Consider the following 19992-nt stretch of genomic DNA (forward strand, 5'->3'; position numbering starts at 1 on the left):
GAACTTTGGGGAAAACACCCATAGTCCTTGGTTCATTGTGCAGAGCAGATGCCACATATGGCACAGTGAGGCAGTTTAGGCCTGAATTATTCCTGATTGTATATTATGATTACTGGCCACAAAAGTTTGAAGGAATATTTGCTATGAGTGTTGCTACAAAGAACTATTGTTTTCCGTATTTCTTTCTTGTAATAGTGTGGCAGGAACTTAGTTCCGCTATTACGGAGCCCAGAAAGAACCACTGAGTTAAGTATCTTTGTTATAATCTGCCTTGGATGGGCAGGTTTTGATATAGATGCATGAACAAAAGTAGCTTAAAAACACAAATAGAATAATAAAATGAAAAATGTGGCCTTAGTAACTAAATCTGCTAATAACACTCCTAGGTAAAGATAAAGGTTCTCCCCTGACATTAAGTCCAGTCATGTTTGACTCTAGGGGTTGGTGCTCATCTCCATTTCTAAGCCAAAGAGCCAGCGTCGTCCATAGACACCTCCAAGGTCATGTGGCCGGCATAACTGCATGGAGCGCCATTACCTTCCCGCCAGAGCGGTACCTATTGATCTACTCACATTTGCATGTTTTCGAACTGCTAGGTTGGCAGAAGCTAGGGCTGACAGCAGAAGCTCACGCCGCTCCCCGGAATCGAACCTGCGACCTTTCGGTCCACAAGCTCAGCAGCTCAGCGCTTTAACCCACTGTGCCACTGGGGGCTTCTAATCACACTCCTAAACCAAGCAAAATGTTTTTGGGCTTAAACTCCTCACAACGCACTGCTACTCTCACAACTTATTATTCTCATGTGTTTTACACAAACCAAGCTCAACTTCCCCTGCTCTATCAACGGGTGAGTTATATATCATGTCTAAGACAGAATAAAATCATTCTACTTAACTTGAGGGGAAAATAGCACATAGCAGAATCCACTACATCAATGCTTCTTGACCCCTTATTGTGGTGACCACCAACCAAAATTATTTTAGTTGCTAATTCGTAACTGTATTTTTGCTACTGTTAGTAATTGTAATGTAAACATCTGATAGGCATTCACTGGACCAAAGTTGTAGTTGCTGGGATGTATAGTTAACCAACAATCAAAGAGCACTCTGAACTCCACCAATGATGGAATTGAACCAAACTTGGCACACAGAACTCCCATGACCAACAGAAAATACTGAAATGGTTTGGTGAGCATTGAGCTTGAGTTTTGGAGTTGTAGTTCACCTACATCCAGAGAGCAAAAAAGGATGGATCTGGACCAAACTTGGCATGAATACTCAATATGCCCAAATGTGAATACTGGTGGAGTTTGGGGAAAATAGACCTTGACATTTGCAAGTTGTAGTTGCTGGGATTTATCATTCACCTACAATCAAAGAGCATTCTGGACCCCATTAACGATAGAATTGAGCCAGACTTCCCACACAGAACCCAGATGACCAACAGAAAATACTGTGTTTTCTGATGGTCTTTGGTGACCCCTCTGACACTCCCCCTCATGAGCCCCCCAGGGGTCTCGACCCCCAGGTTGAGAAATGCTGTACTAAATGATGAGAGCATGGAGTTAAGACAAAAGAAACAGCTGGAATCCCCACATAGTGCACCAGTTGTATCTCATTAATGTTTTTTTCTTGTGCCATATTCCTAAATGCAGGATTTTAGCTCCCACTTTTAGTAGGCATGCTACAGAGATAGGTCAGGCTTAGAAACAGCAGTCTAACAACTATGTTTGGACAGTTATGAATGAACTTCAGAACACATGCTCTTCCTTTCTTCTCCCTTAACATACTCCGGTTCTCTTAAATCCTGTGTCACACAAACCATAGTTTGCTATCAACCAAAACTGGGAACTCAGTTTGAAGGATGATGTCCAATTCTACATTGCAAGCTATGTTTTCTTGAGTCAGACCATCATAGAACATGATGGACCTCTCAAACTAGGAAGAGGAAGATGGAATTCGGGCAGAAGAGGGCAGAAAAAGGGTGATGGGAAGAGCAAGCCTATATTTGTAATATCCACATTACAGGTTGGCTATTAAATATGCACAGCAGTCTTTTTTTTTTGTCAGTATCATGCAAACCCTGTATAGATTACTGCAATATATATGGCTCACACCATCTGTCTTGATGCAACCATACATAGCCATATATGCTGGAAAGACATGCTGAAGTATGTCTTCAGTTTTGAAATTATGAAAATCTTAGTATTGACATGATGGAGAATATAAATGGTAATTTGCTGAGACTTGATGTGCATCGTGAAAAACAAGGAAATGTTTTGATTTGATACTTATTTTTTTTCAAAAATATCTTTGTTGGATTTTTTTAGAATAAGTATTCACCTGACTTGCTAATACAACCGCTAGAACAGTAGTTCCCAACCTTTGGGCCTCCAAGTGTTTTGGACTTCAACTCCCAGAAATCTCAGCCAGCTTACTAGCTGTTAGGAACTGTGGGTGCAAAGTCCAAAACATCTGGAGGCCCAAAAATCGGGAACCACTACACTAGATAATTTCTTCCCCACTTAATGTGAAGTGAGTAGAATAACTGGAGGGTCAGGCAGATGTGAAGATGGTGTGGTATGAGACACCTATCTTCACAAGTTAAGTGTGGGAAACATGTAAACAGACATTTCCTCTAAAAATGGTTGGATTTCAGTTCCCACCAACCCTCAACCATGAGCTGTGTTGGCCTGGGCTAACGGGAGTTGCAGATCACCAACATCTAGAATTGGTCCTCCAGTTGTTTTGGACTTCAGCCTACAGAAATCCTTGCCAATTTACCAGCTATTAGGAATTATGGGAGCTGAAGTCCAAAACACTCAGAAGACCAAAGGTTGGAAAACACTGATCTAGAGGACTGCATATCCTGAATTTTTTTCACCTTTTCCTCTCCTCAAACAGTCTGATTTGCTCATCTCATCAAGAACTCCTCCATTTGTGCAAAGTAGCCAATAGGAGTTCCAATCAAAAGCTATATCCCCAACAGGTACATCTTCAAGATCATTAGCAGTTCACTTTCTGAAACCTTCCGGCAGGCCCCTAGGCTTATCCCCTCATGCAAAACATCTCAACCCTCCCTTTTTTGTGGCTGCTCATCAAATTAATGAAGCACATCTAGAGTGAAAGGTCTTGGAGTAGAAGAGAGCAGCTTAACAGTGATTCAACATAACTTCCCTCCCTCTTTCTGCCTTCACCCCCACTTCTTTGTTGTAATATAAAGAAAGCACAGCCTCCACTCCTAAATGAGCAGGGGGAAGGGCAAGAAGAGAAAACCTAGCAGCTCCCTGCAGAAGGAAATGTCTGTTTATTTTCTCCAGCTGAGCATTTCCTTGGTAAAAAGCCTTTGAGGGTAAGGTGTGCTAGTATCACATTGTCCCCTGAGCCCAGAATATCAGCTTCAGATAGTGTCCACCTTCCACCTCCAACACTGCTTTCAGGTCAATGGAACATGCTTGAAAAACAACAGTCACCATGTGGAGAGATGATCAAAGATCTTTTGTGTGTTATGTGTTTGTGTGTATAGCGATTTGTGCTGAAAGGGACGGGTGCCTCTCATACCGACCTGCTTTGACAAAGCATAGGACGGACAATGAGGCTCCATTAGAGATTTTCCATTCACTGCTATCTGGAGAGGCAATTTCCACTTTTCGGCAGAAACACATAAACATCTCTCATCACATCACTGACCTAAATATAGACAATTACTTCAAGCCAAGGAGAGACTGGGAGAAAAGTCAGACTCCTCTGTTTCCAAATGCCATGGAGCTGCTGAAGCAGACTGTGGCAAAGAGGAGCAATAGATAACCAGTCATGTGAATGGAGAAAGAGAAATTGATGTTCTAGAATGATTGTTCTCATGGGCCATTACTCTGTGTGCACGCATATACACTTGTACAAGGAGTCCCTTCACTTTGTGAAATTGGAATGTTCAATCTGATAAAGTGTACCTCTAATTTATATCTCCCATTGCCAGTTCAGTCAATAATTCTAATCTGAAGTCTCAGGATCCCGAGGAAAGAACCTGTGTGTCCCTATGTACTTTCGGGTCTTGGTTTACAGGTTCCATGGATAAAATAGGTGTGTTTTTTCTGCTCTCAGCCTTTACTGTCTCATATGTTTGATGAAATAATTAAGGTAGAGATCACTTTAACATCCACAAGAGTTAAGCCCTAGTGTATTCAGATGGATTTATACACAGAATGAGTATCTAAACTACAGTTTCTATAGCAGTTCAGACTTAATCTTTTTTAATCTGCATTATCATTTTAGTGAGTATTGATATGTCTTTGGAAACCTCTGAAGAGTATTAAGAGTGTCATACTTTAACAGGATGCAACAGTTTCACAACCCAGAAGTTTGTAGAGTGAAGCCCATTACTACAGCAGATATGAGTAACATACGTAGTACTATGCAGTGTTGTTGTTTGCTTTCAAGGTGACTTCCATTTATGGCAACTCTGTGCTAAAGTTTTCTTGGTAAGATTTATTCAGGGAAGTGATTGCTGCCTAGGCTGAGTTAGCATGATTCCCAGAAGATGATTCAGTACATTTCCATGGCTGAACCTGGTCCCCCAGAGTTCTACACCAACACTCTCCCCTAAACCTAAGAGAGAGTGACTTGTTCAAATTTCCTAGTGGTTTCACATCCAAGTTGGAATTTGGATGCAGGCATCCCACAATCCTGGTCTAGCACTCAAACACCTACAACACCTTGGCTCAATGTTTTACATATATGTGTGTGTGTGTGTATAGATAGACAGATAGATAGCCCTAAACCTCGTAGTATATGTGTTACCCTCAACCAGGAGTGGCCAACTTGTGATCCTCCAGAAATTACTGACTCTACTCCCATCAGTTAAAATCTGTATGGAAAATGAAGGATGATGAGTACCACAGTCCAACCACCTCTGATGGTCACAAGCTGGTCAACTCTGCACTGAAGTAATATACACACCAGACTTAAAATAACACACAAAATATAAACATGACAGGGTGAATTCAAAGTGAGCTCTGCTTGTTGAGATATCGGAAACTCTAGGGAAAATCCTCTATGTCCCAGACTTTCTCCAAGTTTCTCAGTCCTATAAGCTTCCAACAACCCTGTGATGTATGTTAAGTTGGAAGGAATAAACTCTTAAAGGCAACTTAATGACGTCCACAAATGACCAGAGATCTGAACTGGAGTTTCCAGCATTCCAGCTCAACGTGTGAGCCGCTATGTTGTCTCTTCTATTAGTTGGGTAGAAAGACACATTTTGGCAATGATTGCAAGTCATGTTATATAAAAACAACAATAGAAGAAACTCTAACTGAATAAATTTCCTCATCATAACAAATACTTAAAATACTGGGAGTTACTGGATCTTCATTTAGTCAACGCTCATTAGTGTTGTTATCAACTGTTGCTGTCTTCCTTCATTGCAGCCAAACAGTCTACCTTAAAACCTCCTTCAGTGTTATTTCTACCTCATATGCAGGACTCTAACCAAAAAGAGACTGGGAGGGTGCTTTGGTCCACACTCTCCTTCCAGACTGCCACCACTGATGAGGAAAAAATACAGGCCTTCTTTGGCCTTGGAAGATAAAAGCTCCAGGAACAGAATGTCTTAACAGGGTCCAAGGGGGGGGGGTTTCTTAAACATCTGCAAGGTAGCTTTAGGAAATTACAATCTTCTGGCATTTATCCCAATGTTTTCTGTTGCTAGACAGACCTTGGGCTTATGGGATCTTTTTTTGTAATTGCAGATATGCAGAACAAGGCGAACAAGTGCAAAATATTGACTTAGGAGACCTGGTCATACGCACAAAATGTTGTCACAAGACTGGAACCAATTAAGCACTGTGAACCACACTCCCAGGCACACTGAAGTACAAAGCTCCATGAGATCTATTAGACTCCTCAGATTCTCTAATACAAAATTTAAAGCTGGACAGCAGGTAAGAGACTTTTATCTTACAGGCAAAGAACACAAAGTAATTATTTGCAAGTAGGACATGTCATTTTGCTGTGGTTTTATTTCCATTTGAATTAATGTTTTTTTTTCCTGAATCAGATTAACTGTAACCCAGCAAGAGATCTATCAATAAGCCCTGATTTGTCTTTTATAGACTTGCTACTTAAATGCACAGGAGTCAGTACAGTTGAAGGTGGGTTTCTACTGAGGCCATTCTGCCAAGAATGGACCCCATCTATTCTGTAATGTTTAAAGAGAAGAGGAAAGATACGTATGAAAAGACTCTTGGGTGTGTATATTGTGTGTTTGTGTCCACCTTGATTTTTCTTCAAAAACAGAAAAGACTCAGGAGATACATAGTTGTTACATAGAACAGGAATGTCCAATGTAACTTTGTTCCCCAAGACAAAGGAGAAGATGGTGTCCTTCTGTACTATCGCCAAATATCTCCATTTTCCTCCCTCTTAAAATGTTGATATGAATGGAATCTTTCTATCACCATTTTGGAAGGAACTGTTGGGAAATGAAGGCATTTGAGCTTGCTGTCTATGTATGTGTGTATATGTAAGTGTGTGTGTGTGTGGTCACAGAGGAAAGTCTGTGAAGGAAAAGTTGATTCCTGGCTGGTAAGCAGTTCCTCTACTTTGTGACAGTATTTCCTATCAGAAAGATTGTTAATTTCCAGTCTGATCTAAAGCAAAAGCACCAGAAGAAGGGAGATGAAGGACCTTGAAGCTGTCCATCCATAGTTAGAACTTTGACAGCGGACTCAGTGACAACAGTCTTCCTTGCTGGGATAAGATATATTGCACACGTACACATACCAGTTTTGATTTACATTAAAAATCATTTTTGAATGTGCATTTATACATATAAATAAGCATATGCAATATACACATAAGTGGACAACCTAGTCTCCCATCAAACTTCAAAACACACGTTAGGCCCAGGTAGATCGTATGCTATTCTTATAACTTTGTCCTCAATCATCCTGCCTATCCTCCAGCACCTACATTTGCTTCACTCTCCCTAACAGTAGAGCCAGCCCTAAAAGCAACGACCTGCCTTTGCGGTAGCATGTGAAAGTGGTGCATGCTGCCAACAGTTTTCTAGCACACAGTAGATAGAATTTTCTTAAAAGAAGCTGTCTAGATACACTGGGTATATCATAAAAATTGTCACTTGTACTGTCTCTTCCAGAATGCCATGTAATTGCCTGCTGTTAAGGGAAAACAAACCACTTCTGAATTAATGTGCCAGAGAACGCTTACTAAAATACAAATTCCCTTGTGTTTCCTAACACAAGAACCAATCTTACTTTTTGTAACAACTTCTTTCTCGGTTTCTCTGAGAAAAGGAAGGCAACTGGTACCAAAGTACAATTTGCAAAGTTTACCACCCAACAAGTTTTTTCAAAACAAAAGACACAGAAAGTGAAACAAAGGGCCAAAACAAATCAGATGAAATATGTTTTGTTTTAATAAGCCAACCGAAATCAACAAACACATCACTTTCAAATTTTAGTTTCATGTTAACCTGCATTTGGAACAATGGCCTCAAAGGGGTTCTACTCATTTATGGGTAGAAAATGTAGCTGATCCAGAGCTCTCATGCTGAAGCTTTAGGATTTTTTTTGTTTGACAAGCAGGAACAATTACATCATCTACCACCACCACCACTACCCCTGAACTCCTTTGTTCCTTCAGGTTTAGCTGCAATCTCTACATGACCTGTAAATGGATTTTCCCTGCAACAATGTACTCTTACGAACGGTGCCTTTGGTAATCCAAATGGGTCTTGAGAATTATTGAACCAGAACACATCAGCTATGAGACCTATTGAACCAGAACACAAACAGAGAAGGACGAGCAGGGATCCATGAAAAAGTAATGGATGAAGAGAGAAAACTGCATCATCTGAGGTCAGTTCACTTCTCCACAGCAATCTAGGCAAGGGTTCTGCATGTGTGTTTCCCTTGTGGCACCAGGCAGATGTGGTGATGCAGACAAGCACACAGTTGCAAACTCTTGACTAGTTGATTTCTATTTAGGTTCCTGGGATGTCGGCAGTGACCCCAGGAAGTGCTTTCATGGGAAAAAAGTGGTGGAATGGGGGAGAACCCAAAAGATGAAACTTTAAAAGTGACTTATTACAATCTTAAAGTACCACAAAATGCCAAGCCAGTGTTTTCCTGATGTAAACACTGCCTATAAACAATACTGTTCAACAACAGTCTTCCCATATAGCAAATCAACTGGATAGCAAATTTAGAAAGTACATGGCATTAAGGAGGCATGACGCATTTCATGTCATCTTCTTGCTTCTCTTCTTTACATTTTTACTTTTTGATACTTTCAGTTTATCTTCAGGTGATAAACCATAATGCAAAGTAACAGGGGGGAAACCAAAATAATGCTGTGTAGGAATGTGAAAGATGCTAAACATCACAAAAAGTCCAAGCCTGCAGAACAGGGGTTCCCAAATGAAGGCCTGTGGGCCAGATGCATCCCTCCAAGGTCATTTACCCAACCCCCACCCTAAACTTTAGACCAGTGGTTCCCAACCTGTGGGCTGTAAGACCTAAAATAAGGTCCATGGCTCTAAATTATTAAATATGGGTTTCTGTGGGTGAGCAGATGGTGACTACTGGATAGCATGTGTTCTGTATCAGAAACTAGAGCTGATGTGGTCTATCCAGTGCAATTTTCTGAATCAGCACCCCAAATAACCAAATTGGATCTAAAGTTGACCAAAAACTGATTCATAACCTTTTTGGTACTAACCTTAGAAAGTGGTCCCTGGTCAAGTGGTCCCTGGTCAACAAAAGGTTGGGAACCACTGCTTTAGACTTAAGATTGGCACACAAAAACAATATTTCTAATTAACTTAACTATCTAATCAGCCAAAAGAAAATCCATGCTTCTTACCATTGAAATACTGGTAAAAATATGATGGTTAAATTTGTTCTTCACTTTAAATATTGTGGGTTTTTTGAGGGGGGGTTGTGCTACAAATAAGATATGTGCAGTGTGCATAAGTATTTGTCCATTTTTTTTCAAACTCTAGTCCACCCCCGCAACTGTCTCAGGGACCATGAACGGGCTCTCTGCTTTAAAAAATTGAGGACCCTGTTCGGGAATGTGATGCTCAACTTCAGTGGTGCCCCAAGGAAAAACACAGCAATGATGACAACATTCTCATGTGCAACTCTTTCAGAAGCAATTCTCAAAATCATTCATAGACGAATGAAAGTCCCGGGCAAGTACACTACATTAAAAGCAAGTAGGAGTAAACTTCCCAATGCATTTATGAAAACTATATTTATCAGCTTCTGACCAATGCTTTATACAGTAGACATGTGGATAAAACATGAGTTCTTTGCCATCTCAACTTTCACCTTCAAAAGCAACCTTACCACACATTGTGAAAGCATAAAAATTGTGTGTTTTAGTTCTAAATGCATGTGAAACTTTCACTGACACCACTCAAATTACTGTAGAAACAAATCAAATAAACGCATGCAAAGCTGACATGGGCAGTCCGACCCATGGCCTCAGCTAGTGACCCCTGGTATGTGAACAGGGGTAGAACAAGCCTGGCCATCTGCGAAGCGTTACATGCCGTGGGATCCTGATGTGGCATAATCGGAAACAAAATAGTTCCTCTTGCAATATGCCTCTTTTAATTTCAGCATGATTAAGTGATGCTGCTATCCCCACCTGAAACTTACCATGTTAATTTATTTTCACAGAAAGCCCTTAGGATATATGGGTACAACAGGTGGGCTTTGAGTGTTGATAACAAAGCAATCTTCATGCTCTAGCCCCTGGAGAGAGCTGTGGCCTCAACCACAAGTCTGTTCAGTATTTCTACCACAATTTTCTCTCTTCAGAGCTGTCATAATTTGCTTTCTGCATTGCTCAGTAACACTGAGGCCTCCCTTTTCTATCTAAAATACAAAGATTCCAAAAACGTGTTAGGAATTGTTGGATGCAAATATAGGTTTTTATCCATGATTATTTCTGTGAGAATCTGAGAAATGGGGTAAAGAAAGCGACACATCACTTGTCACTGTAATTCCACTACATATGTGAAAGCATTACAAAAAAAAGCTGTAGAATTGCATAAGTCAAATTTACATGTTTGAATCACCAAGTAGGTGTGAAAGGCCATACAGAAAGATGTTCGTTGTTCCAAGGCACCTTGGGTACAAACTCCTGACAGCTGAGGGATGCCATTTTAGATTACTTATAATGTTTTAAACAATGGTAACTAAGACACTTTACTAGTGTTTGTCCCAAAACAATAAACTTAAACAATCAATGTTTAAGAGAGTAAGTTCATCTACTTTAGTATGATTAGATTCTGACAAAACAAAAGAAAGCTGGACACAGGAATTGCGATATGAAGTGGGTTTGTAAAACAGTGCTGCAGTTGGATGTCTAAGTGGCAAATAAGTATGGTCATTGCTTTGCGCAGAAAGACCACAGACATTGAGTTGAAGCCCTCAGAAGACAAAATATGAAAGCAGAGAAGCAGTTCCCAAGTGGACTTTGCTTTCTATATATCTGGAAACTTAAATCATAGGCTGGGTTCTAAACTATCATTAGTTTAAACCAGTGGTTCCTAACCTGTAGTCCATGGACCACTAGTGGTCCCCAAGAACTAAAATACGGTTCGCAACCTCACTGTTACTACACCATTTCAATGAGAAACCCTTTTATAGTGCTGAGGCAACAAGGATGTTGGGAGGGGAGAGGCTGACTACCCTCAAAAGGTGTGACAACAAGCCTCCTGACTGCTGCTTCTCCTTCTCCTCCCACTCCCTGAGCAGAACCATTCCATGTGGTGCCACCTGTCAGTGGGGGGGTACCTTGGTGTCTTCGTTTTAGACCTGTTCCTAGGGTTATTTGGGGTCATGATTCAGAAAATTGCATTAGATAGACTACATCAGCTCTAGATTATTAAATATGGTTTTCTGTGGGTGAGCAGATGGCAACTACTGGATGGCATATGTTCTGTACCAGAAACTAGATCTGCTGTGGTCTATCCAATGCAATTTTCTGAATCAGTACCCCAAATAACCAAATTGAATCTAAAGTTGATCAAGAACTGATTCGTAACCCTTTTGGTACTAATGTTGGAGAGTGATCCCAGGTCAAAGTGTTCCCTGGTCAAGTGGTCCCTGGTCAAAAAAAAGGTTGGGAACCACCGCTTTAAACCATGGGTCAACTTGAATGTCTCAACTGTAAATAGCAACCAGAGAGTTCATCTATAAAACAAGACTATGAAGACAAAAAGAGCCTTTGCTCAATTTGAAATATAATCATAATGGTTTTGGATTAGTTTAAAATAATGTAGTTTATAACGTGTCTAACTACACCTGCACTCTGAAGTTTTTATGCTATAAAGGTGGGATTTTTCACCAACAGCAATGAAGAAAGCACCTGCTTCATCCCACTTGCTAGATGATGTGCGTGAGAGAGAGTTGCTTTTGCTATCTGATGCTAACGATGTTGGCTTGCCAACATGAGTTGTATGTTTTGCAGCACTTCGTATAACTGTAAGGCTACACATATTCTTACTTGGAAGTCTGTGCCATGTGAACGACTGACTTTCAAGTATACATTTTAAAGGTTTAAATATATGATACTTGTCATGTTGTTGTTTTTCATAAAACTTCAGCATCTGGCAATGAATTAATGAGTATGCATGTTATACTTCACTTTTTATTTGATCTTTTTTCTTATATGCTGCCTTGTATGCTCCTACACATAACTATTGTCTATGCTTAAGCAAACACACAGTAACTTTCTTCTGCAAAGTAAACTTTGTTCTCACTTAAGGATAGTGCTTCACAAGTTTTGCTTTCAGGATTTGGATGCTTTAACCTAATGCCATCTGTGCTTCAACCAGTTGGTTCTATACTACCAAGGTTATGTTCAATAGGAGGGTGGCTTGTGACAAAGGAAGAGCCTTTTTCGTTGTGCACCCTACTTGTGGGATGCCCTTTCCTTGGGGGTCTAACTGGCATCAATGTTGACTTCATTTTGGAAATGTGTCTGAATGTTAACACATGCCTGAGGAATTCTAAAGATCTTGGTTAGAATCTGTAGTGGTATATGGTTTAAATTATTAAAATTGTTTTAATGTGTAAACACATGTTAAAGTAAAGGTAAAGGTTTTCTCTTGACATTAAGTCTAGTTGTGTCCAACTCTGAGGAGTGGTACTCATCTCCATTTGTAAGCTGAAGAGCCAGCGTTGTCCGTAGACACATCCAAGGTCATGTGGCCAGAATGGCCACATGGAGCACCGTTACCTTCCCACCAAGGCAGTACTTATTGATCTATTTACATTTGTAGGTTTTCAAATTGCTAGGTTGGTAGAAGCTGGAGCTAACAGTGGGAGCTCATCCCGCTCCCCAGATTTGAACCACTAACCTTTCAGTCAGCAAGTTCATCACCTCAGCGGTTTAACCCACTGCACCACCAGCGGCTCCTAAACATGTGTTACACTATTTCAAATAGTTTTATATTGCTTTTTGTCTGTGTGTCACCCTGAGACCTTGTGCTTTAGGACAGAATGTAAAATGTAAACTGAGTCAATTTGTTTTCACTCATTCATTCTTTTTTAATAACAAAGCAAACTCTTCACACATCCTGAATTTGGATATGCATATAAGCTAACGTGAATGTGGGGCCAGCGAGAAACCTGATCAGATCATACCTATGATGAGGTTCTCAAAGGAACCCTATGACGTAGTTCCAAGTGTGAGAAGTGAATAGGTCAGTATCCAGGTTTATCACACTCCTACTTGTTTTTTCTGCCCTATTACTGATCTAACACCAATTCTCTGAAAAGCACAAGGATCATAAATCACACGAGTGAACCATCCACAAAAACAGTTCTCCTTGCTTGCACTTATTTTTGTGTGTCACTGCTTTCCAATCAACCCTCATCCCAATTCACAACTTCAACCATAAATATTAATTTGATTGTGTAACAGGAATAAAGCTCTTTTTATTTCCATTTCAAAATATTAGTCCAGACACCACCACAACAATTCATGATTTTACTATCATATTACAAAACACCAAGTGCTACTTGAAACTGCAAATTATCGTATAAAGGGTAGGTGTCATCTTTTCATACACTGAGTTACTCCATCGATAAAGGCAGCTTCTGTTTGCTAGCATTCTTATGCCTTCTGGAGGCTCACCTGCAACAGGAGGGGGAACAGAGAGGAAAACGTAGCAGACACCACTCCATGAGCAAGTTAAGACCTTGGCGGAGAAACAGAGAGAAGGAAAGAGGCGGGGAGAGGGGGGTTGGGAGGAATTGCTCTGAGCAATCGGCAGGTCACACACACAGAGTGTGCAACAGCAAACTCAGTTTACAAAGAGACATCTGTTCCATTACTTCGATGCATTGTGGCTAATTACATCCTGGCCCGTCTGTGAAATGACAGCCACTTATTCTCCAGTGAACCGTAAAATCTGTACATGTTCAATTTGGGGAGTGGGGAGCCAGAAGAGCACAGAGTAAGCATGGGGACTGTGGAGAGGAGAAAGGAGAAGGGGAAGGCAAAGAGACACTCCAAGGAAACATCTGATGCTTCTCCTACCAGCTCAGTGCCAAAGAATCAGCAGCTGGTAAAAGAAAGAGAGCCACCTCTATGCAGAAACGCCCTGACAAAGGACTGCCATTTTAAACAAGTCTCTGGTGTCAGCGCTCGCCAGAGACTTTTTGTTCTTTGTGTCTAGAAATAGACCCCAGCAAACGCCTATGCCAAACATGCATTGATCTGCAACAAGACTCCTGCTATTGTGGTGGGTTGGGGTTTAACCTGCTCCTCTCCTTTTCACTTATTTTAAAAGTAGCATTTTTACGCCATGGAGCTCCTCAACAGGGGGTTGGAGAGAGCAAAGATAAGGAAGTTCATGTGTGTAAACTTTTCTGTCCTCACCATTCTGTTTTGTTTTACTTGTTTGGTTTGTGTTTTGCAGTGTTGAAGAATTCACATGGCTCATGGAGAATGTTTGCTGAAAACATTTTCTTCATGCTGATTCAATACAGTTGATCCATACAAGAACTGGGGGTTGTGTATTAACTTCCCAGCAATGCCCAACACTGATTCTAAAAGGATCAAGAAAGTAAGCCCAACATCATGATATCATTCTATTTGGAGGCCTGTGCTTTCTCCACTAAGATAAATAAAATCTATTGGCCAAGTTAATAAAAATGCTCCATCTTGGATAAAAATATACTAATAAAGCAAATATTTGCATAGCTTAATTTCACATAGTTCATTCTGCTACACTATCACCGCTCTCCACTTCCAAATAAAAGCTTGATTGTAAATTTCCAAAGGAACAGCAAAACAGGGAAACTTTTAATATTAATGAAATGGGAACATGATGTTTTTTCCCATCTAGTCCAGTATTCTCTATTCTGACTGGCACCCGCCCTGCAGTATTTGCCAATCATCTATTATTTGGCTCCTTTATCTGGATGGATTTTTGTATGGACTGTGGATGTATATGGTCCACTGCTGGAAGTTTTTTTTTTTTGGGGGGGGTGTTAAAAATAAAGATAGCCATTGACCTGGAAGCCTCTAGGACAGTGTTTCTTGGGAACCCGGGGGGGGGGGGGGTTCATGAGGAGGTTGTAGAGGGGTTACCTAAGGCCATCAAAAACATATTTCTGATGGTCTGAGGAACCCCTTTGGCAGAGAAGGCTGAAGTACTCTCTGCCTGCCTTTCTCTTCTTTTTTGGAAACAGACTGTGAATCCTCCCACCAAAAGCCCTCCTCTGCTGTGATTCGCTGGCCCCTCAGCCAAGGGGACAGCTGTTTTTGAGACACCAAGTGAGGAGGGAAGAACAGGCGTGCTCAGCACATGGCAGCGCGGTGGGCATGTGCGGGTAAGGGAGAGTGTGTGAGGCCGGATGGAGGCCTGCACCAGCAAGTTCCTTCAAGGCATGGGGGTTCTGTGTGGGAAGTTTGGTCCAATTCTGTTGTTGGTGGGGTTCAGAATGCTCTTTCATTGTAAGTGAACTATAAATCCCAATAACTATAACTCCCAAATGTCAAGGCCTATTTTCCCCAAACTCCACCAGTATTCACACTTGGTTCAATTCCATTGTTGCTGGAGTTCAGAATGCTACTTGATTGTAGGCTAACTATAAATCCCAGCAACTACAACTTCAAAATGACAAAATCAATCCCTCCAACCCCACCAGTATTCAAATTTGGGTATAACAGGTATTTGTGCCAAATATGGTCAAGTGAATGAAATACATCTTGCATATCAGATACATTATGATTCATATTTACATTACGATTCATAACAGTAGCAACATTACAGTTATGAAGTAGCAACAGAAATAATTTTATGGTTGGGGGTTACTACAACATGAGGACCTGTATTAAGGGGTTGCAGCATTAGGAAGTTTGAGAATCATTGCTCTAGGAACTCTGTTTCTCCTTGAAAATAAGGTAAGTAGCCTTCACATGTCATATTTGTGTGTATATGCCTTCAAGCTGTGTGTTAACCTATGGTGACCCCATTAATTTCGTAAGAGTTTTCTTAAGCAAACAATACTCAGAGGTGGTTTTGCCAGTTCCTTCCTCTGAAATACAGCCTACAGCACCTGGTATTTGGTGATATCACATCCAAGTACTAACCGAAGTTAATCCTGCTTAGTTTCCAAGTTCAGACAAGATCTGGTGCCTGTAGTTCCTTTACGCCTACACATCACTTGCTGTAAGTGATAACTGGTATTTCCCAAAACCAGACTGAATGTCTGCTGTGTAATTTTGAACATAGGTCATAACTGTGCTGCATTCTAGGAGGAGAGGTTTGCTGCCAAACTCACTAAAGGTGCACACCTATATTTAAATTGACGTCCCAGGTGGTTAAACATAAGATTTTCCATAAGCAACACATGTGCTTCGCCACTAAGCTACTAGTTCATCAAGTAGATGTCCACTAAAAGTCAGTGAACAGAGTAGCAATCATTGAGTAAACTATTTGAGTAGACAAACCTTGTCTTACTGTTTAAAATCCATTATGTAATAATAGGATGCTACGAGTTTAAAAAAATGCTAAAAGGTTTGCTGCCAGCTACTGGCCCATACATTTCATAATAACAGCTCTGGCAAGTGTTTACATAGCCTGGGCAGCCTCAAATGCCACCCAAATTCAGCTTAAAGGCTTGCTGGAAGCAGGGGCCTTGCCAACAAGTTTTACAGCACCATTGAAAACAAGCCTAGGTTGCTTTACTAATTGTGAAGACTGGAATCTAAAACCATAAAATGGACAACTGCATTTAAAAAACTCAATGCTGTCACATCAAAGTTAACTCTTTAAAACAGTGTTGCTTGCATTTGTAATTGATGCATCTCAAATTCATATAGTAATATATGAATCTCAAGCAACATATTCTGTTAGTTCAGGATTATAATTTGAAATAAGAAATGAAAACCAGAGGAAAAAAGCTTTAAGGTATCCATAGTCAGCTTACAAAAAGCCCCTTTACAGCCTTGTTCGCTCTTTGAACTGCCACTAGCAACAGGTTAAGTATTAGGGTCAAGGAAGGGAATAGTGCTGACAAGAGATGAAATTGTACAACCTATTGGTTCAAATTCAATTGAAAAAAATGCCACAGAATCATGGTGGTCTCCACCTGAGAGTTTTTAAAGAACTCAAAATGGGAAATTGCTGACATTCTAACATAAATATGCAACTGGCCCCAAAGATTTGGGGGTGGCGTGTAACCTGACAAATGGAAAGTTGCCAATGTAAACACCAGATTTTTCTCTTAAAGGATCAGGAAAATTGCAGGCTGTTTGGGTTAATGCCTGTTCTGAATACAATTATGGGAATCATTATTAAATGTAATGTCTTTCAAGCACGTGGGAATACACAGCAAAGAACTAACGAGATTTCCATCAGGGTAAGTCTTCTCTCACTAATTTTGTGTATGTCTTTGAAAGGGAGCCAGTAGTCATTGTGTATCGAGATTTTCAAAAAGCATTTGAGAAAAGCTCTCATCAAAGACTCCTGAACAAGCTTAGCAATTTCTGGATAAGACCTCTTATGGATCATTAACTGGTTTAAAGAACAGGAAACCGAGAGTAGGAATAAATGAACAGTTCTCTCAGTGGAGGAACGCAAGAAGTAGAATGGAGTCCCAGAGGATCTGTATTGGGACCTGTGCTTTTTGATGTGATCATAAATGATTCAGAGTTAGGGGTGAGCAGTGATATGGCCAAGTTTGCAGATGATACTGAATTATTTAGGACAATTTTAAAGAGAAAGAGAGACTGATTGCAGAGATCTCCAACAGGATCCAAACAGAGGAAATGGGCAACAAAACAACAAATGCAGTTCAACGTTATTAAGTTTAAAGTGATGCACATGCAAAGCATAAACAAACAAACAAACACATTTAAATTCCTAACTTCACATGTACACCAATGATGTCTAAAGTGGCAGGTAAGGGTATCTGGTATTGTGATGAGTAGATCAAGTAAAAGGCACAAATATAGAGGTCCGTGCCAAGGATTGATGTAAATGGAGTGAAAATAAAACTACTAAAATCATAATGAGTTTAAATAAATGTGTGACTTAATGGTTTTAAGAAAATTTGCTAAATTAATATGTATACTCAAGTATAAGCCTAGTTTTTCAGCCCTTTTAGGGCTGAAAAAGCCCTGCTCGGCTTATACTCAAGTAAGAGTCCTGGTGGGAAGGTGTGGGGCTGAAAGAAGCCCTTCTTTCGACACCACACTTTTTCGCCAGGACCCTCACTTCTTTGCACAGCAACCCAGTTCTCAGCTCTCTCGTGTGCTTGCCTTCCTTCCTCTCCATCCCTCTCGTGAGCCTTCCTTCCTCTCCTTCCCTCTCAGTGGCATTGGCCCCTAAAGGGAAAGGGGCACATTGTCGCTGCCTTTCTCCTTTGCAAAGGTGGCAACTCCTCAGAAATGGCATCACCCTATGGATTCCAGAGCACGATGTATGGAGTGTTGGCATGGAGTGTTGGAGGTAGAAGGGAAGAAAGAAGGAAGGAATGGGAAAAAGAAGGAAGGAAAAGAGAGGGAGGGAAGGAGTGAGAAAAAGGAAGAAGGGAGGAAAGGAGGTGGGAGAGAAGTTGGGGAAAAGAAAAGATGGGAAAGAAGGAATGGAAGAGAAGAAAAGGAAGGAAAAGGGGAGGGCAAGAATTCTCCCCTTAACACTCTAGACTGGGATTTTCCCCACTCTTCCAGTCCCTCTTTCCACCCTAACCTTTCCCAGTTTCCAGCCCCCCCTTCACACCTTAGTCATGCCCCCTTCCAAAGTTGACCCCTTCCCACCCCAATCTGTCCTACTTTTCCAGTTACCCCTTTCCATCTCATTTCCCCACGTTTTCAACCATACCTTCCCATGCCAACATTTTCACATTTCCAGTTCTTCTTTCCCACCTCCTTCCAATACCAGTATTTCCCACTTTTCCTTATTCATATACATGTAGCATTTTCCCCAAAATGCATAGTTAAAATAAACTATGGTGATTATTGGAAGGATACATAAGCACATTTACATTGAAGAAGGTTAGAATAATTATTTAATCAGAGTTGGAGAGTCTTATCTTAAAGTTTTATGGACATATTCAAAAACATGTAACCTACTGATGCCTCAATTAATGTAATTTCTTTGGTATCTATTTTTATTTTTTGAAATTTACCATTAGCTGCTGCATTTCCCACCTTCGGCTAATACTCGAGTCAATACATTTTCCCAGTTTTTTGTGCTAATATTAGGTGCCTCGGCTTATACTTGAATATATACGGGTATTTGTTATTTATCAGTCAAGCTGACAAATGGTTTTGGGATGGCCAGGCAACATTTCTCATCTCCAATCCGAAAATGAGACACATACTTTTTGTTGTTGCTGTGATGATTTCTACAATCTATTGAAAATGGCTCTGCAAACTATTGCCATTTCCCCTTATGAAGTAAAGCAGAAACACACATAACAAGCAGAGAAGGACTGGCTCATTGATAAAAATGCAAACAAGCTGTCTGATGCTACAAGACAGCATCTATTGTAGTTTAATTACAGAATTTGTACAATTTATAAGCACATGAGAATGAGACAAGAGAGGATTTACTTCCCTGGTGGGACAACACTTGAAATACTGTGTGTACAGTTCTGGTTACTGCATCTCAAAAAGGATTATCGTACAGCTGGAAAATGTGCAAGAAATGGCAACCAAAATGATCACAGAGCTGGAACAGATATACAAAGATGTCTACAATGTGCAACATCTAGGGCTGCGGAGTTTAGCAACAAGTCAAGTAAAGAGGGCATGGCACACTTACAATTGTGCACTGAGTAGAAAAAAATGGAGAGATAGAATTTCTCTCACATACCTTTAGAGCTCTGGTTTATAATATGAAACAGAATGGTGTCAAAACAAAACTTAGTTCTTCACACATTGCACAGTAAAGCAATACAATTCACTCAATAATGGATGGCAACAGATATAAAGAACTATCATTGTCATTAGGTTGTTTTATGTTTTCCAGGCTGTATGGCCAGAACAGGCCCGTAGCCAGGATTTCGTTTTGGGGGTGTGTGTGTGTGAATTTTTTTCAGGGGGGGCTGAGTTTCGGGGGGGGGGCTGAGTCTGAGTGAAAGAGGGTCTACCCTAGCAAACCTTTTGTATCATTACCCCAATACCCCCATCCATATGGGATATATTGAGTATGGTGATCAGATCATGATATGAATAAACATAACAGTTTAAATAATGCACCAGTAAGGCCTTTTTGCGAACCACCATGAGAATTTCAGGGGGGGGGGGAACTGAAGCCCCTCAAGCCCCCCCCCCCCCCCCAGCTACATGCCTGGGCCAGAAGCATTCTGACGTTTCACCTACATCTATGGCAGGCATCCTCAGAGGTTGTGAGGTCAAGACTTCAAGTCCTATTTGTGGGCTTTGGGAAACAGAAAGCTGGACTAAACAAGTCTTTAGTTTGAGTCCCAAATAG

The 19992-nt window shown here is 40.7% G+C and overlaps 1 protein-coding gene and 1 long non-coding RNA gene across 2 annotated transcripts in view; one reads left to right on the plus strand and one right to left on the minus strand.

The window, feature by feature from the left end:
• MAML3 (mastermind like transcriptional coactivator 3) overlaps positions 1–19992 on the minus strand; it is a 357082-nt gene that overhangs the window by 83948 nt on the left and 253142 nt on the right. The gene's annotated exons all lie outside the window — the stretch shown is intronic.
• On the plus strand, positions 5855–14170 carry LOC137097162 (uncharacterized). Its single transcript, XR_010910002.1, has 3 exons — positions 5855–5938; positions 7662–7876; positions 13963–14170. It is a non-coding gene; the product is annotated as an uncharacterized lncRNA (long non-coding RNA).

Source organism: Anolis sagrei, chromosome 5 (genome assembly GCF_037176765.1).
Source record: "Anolis sagrei isolate rAnoSag1 chromosome 5, rAnoSag1.mat, whole genome shotgun sequence".
Taxonomy (NCBI): domain Eukaryota; kingdom Metazoa; phylum Chordata; class Lepidosauria; order Squamata; family Dactyloidae; genus Anolis; species Anolis sagrei.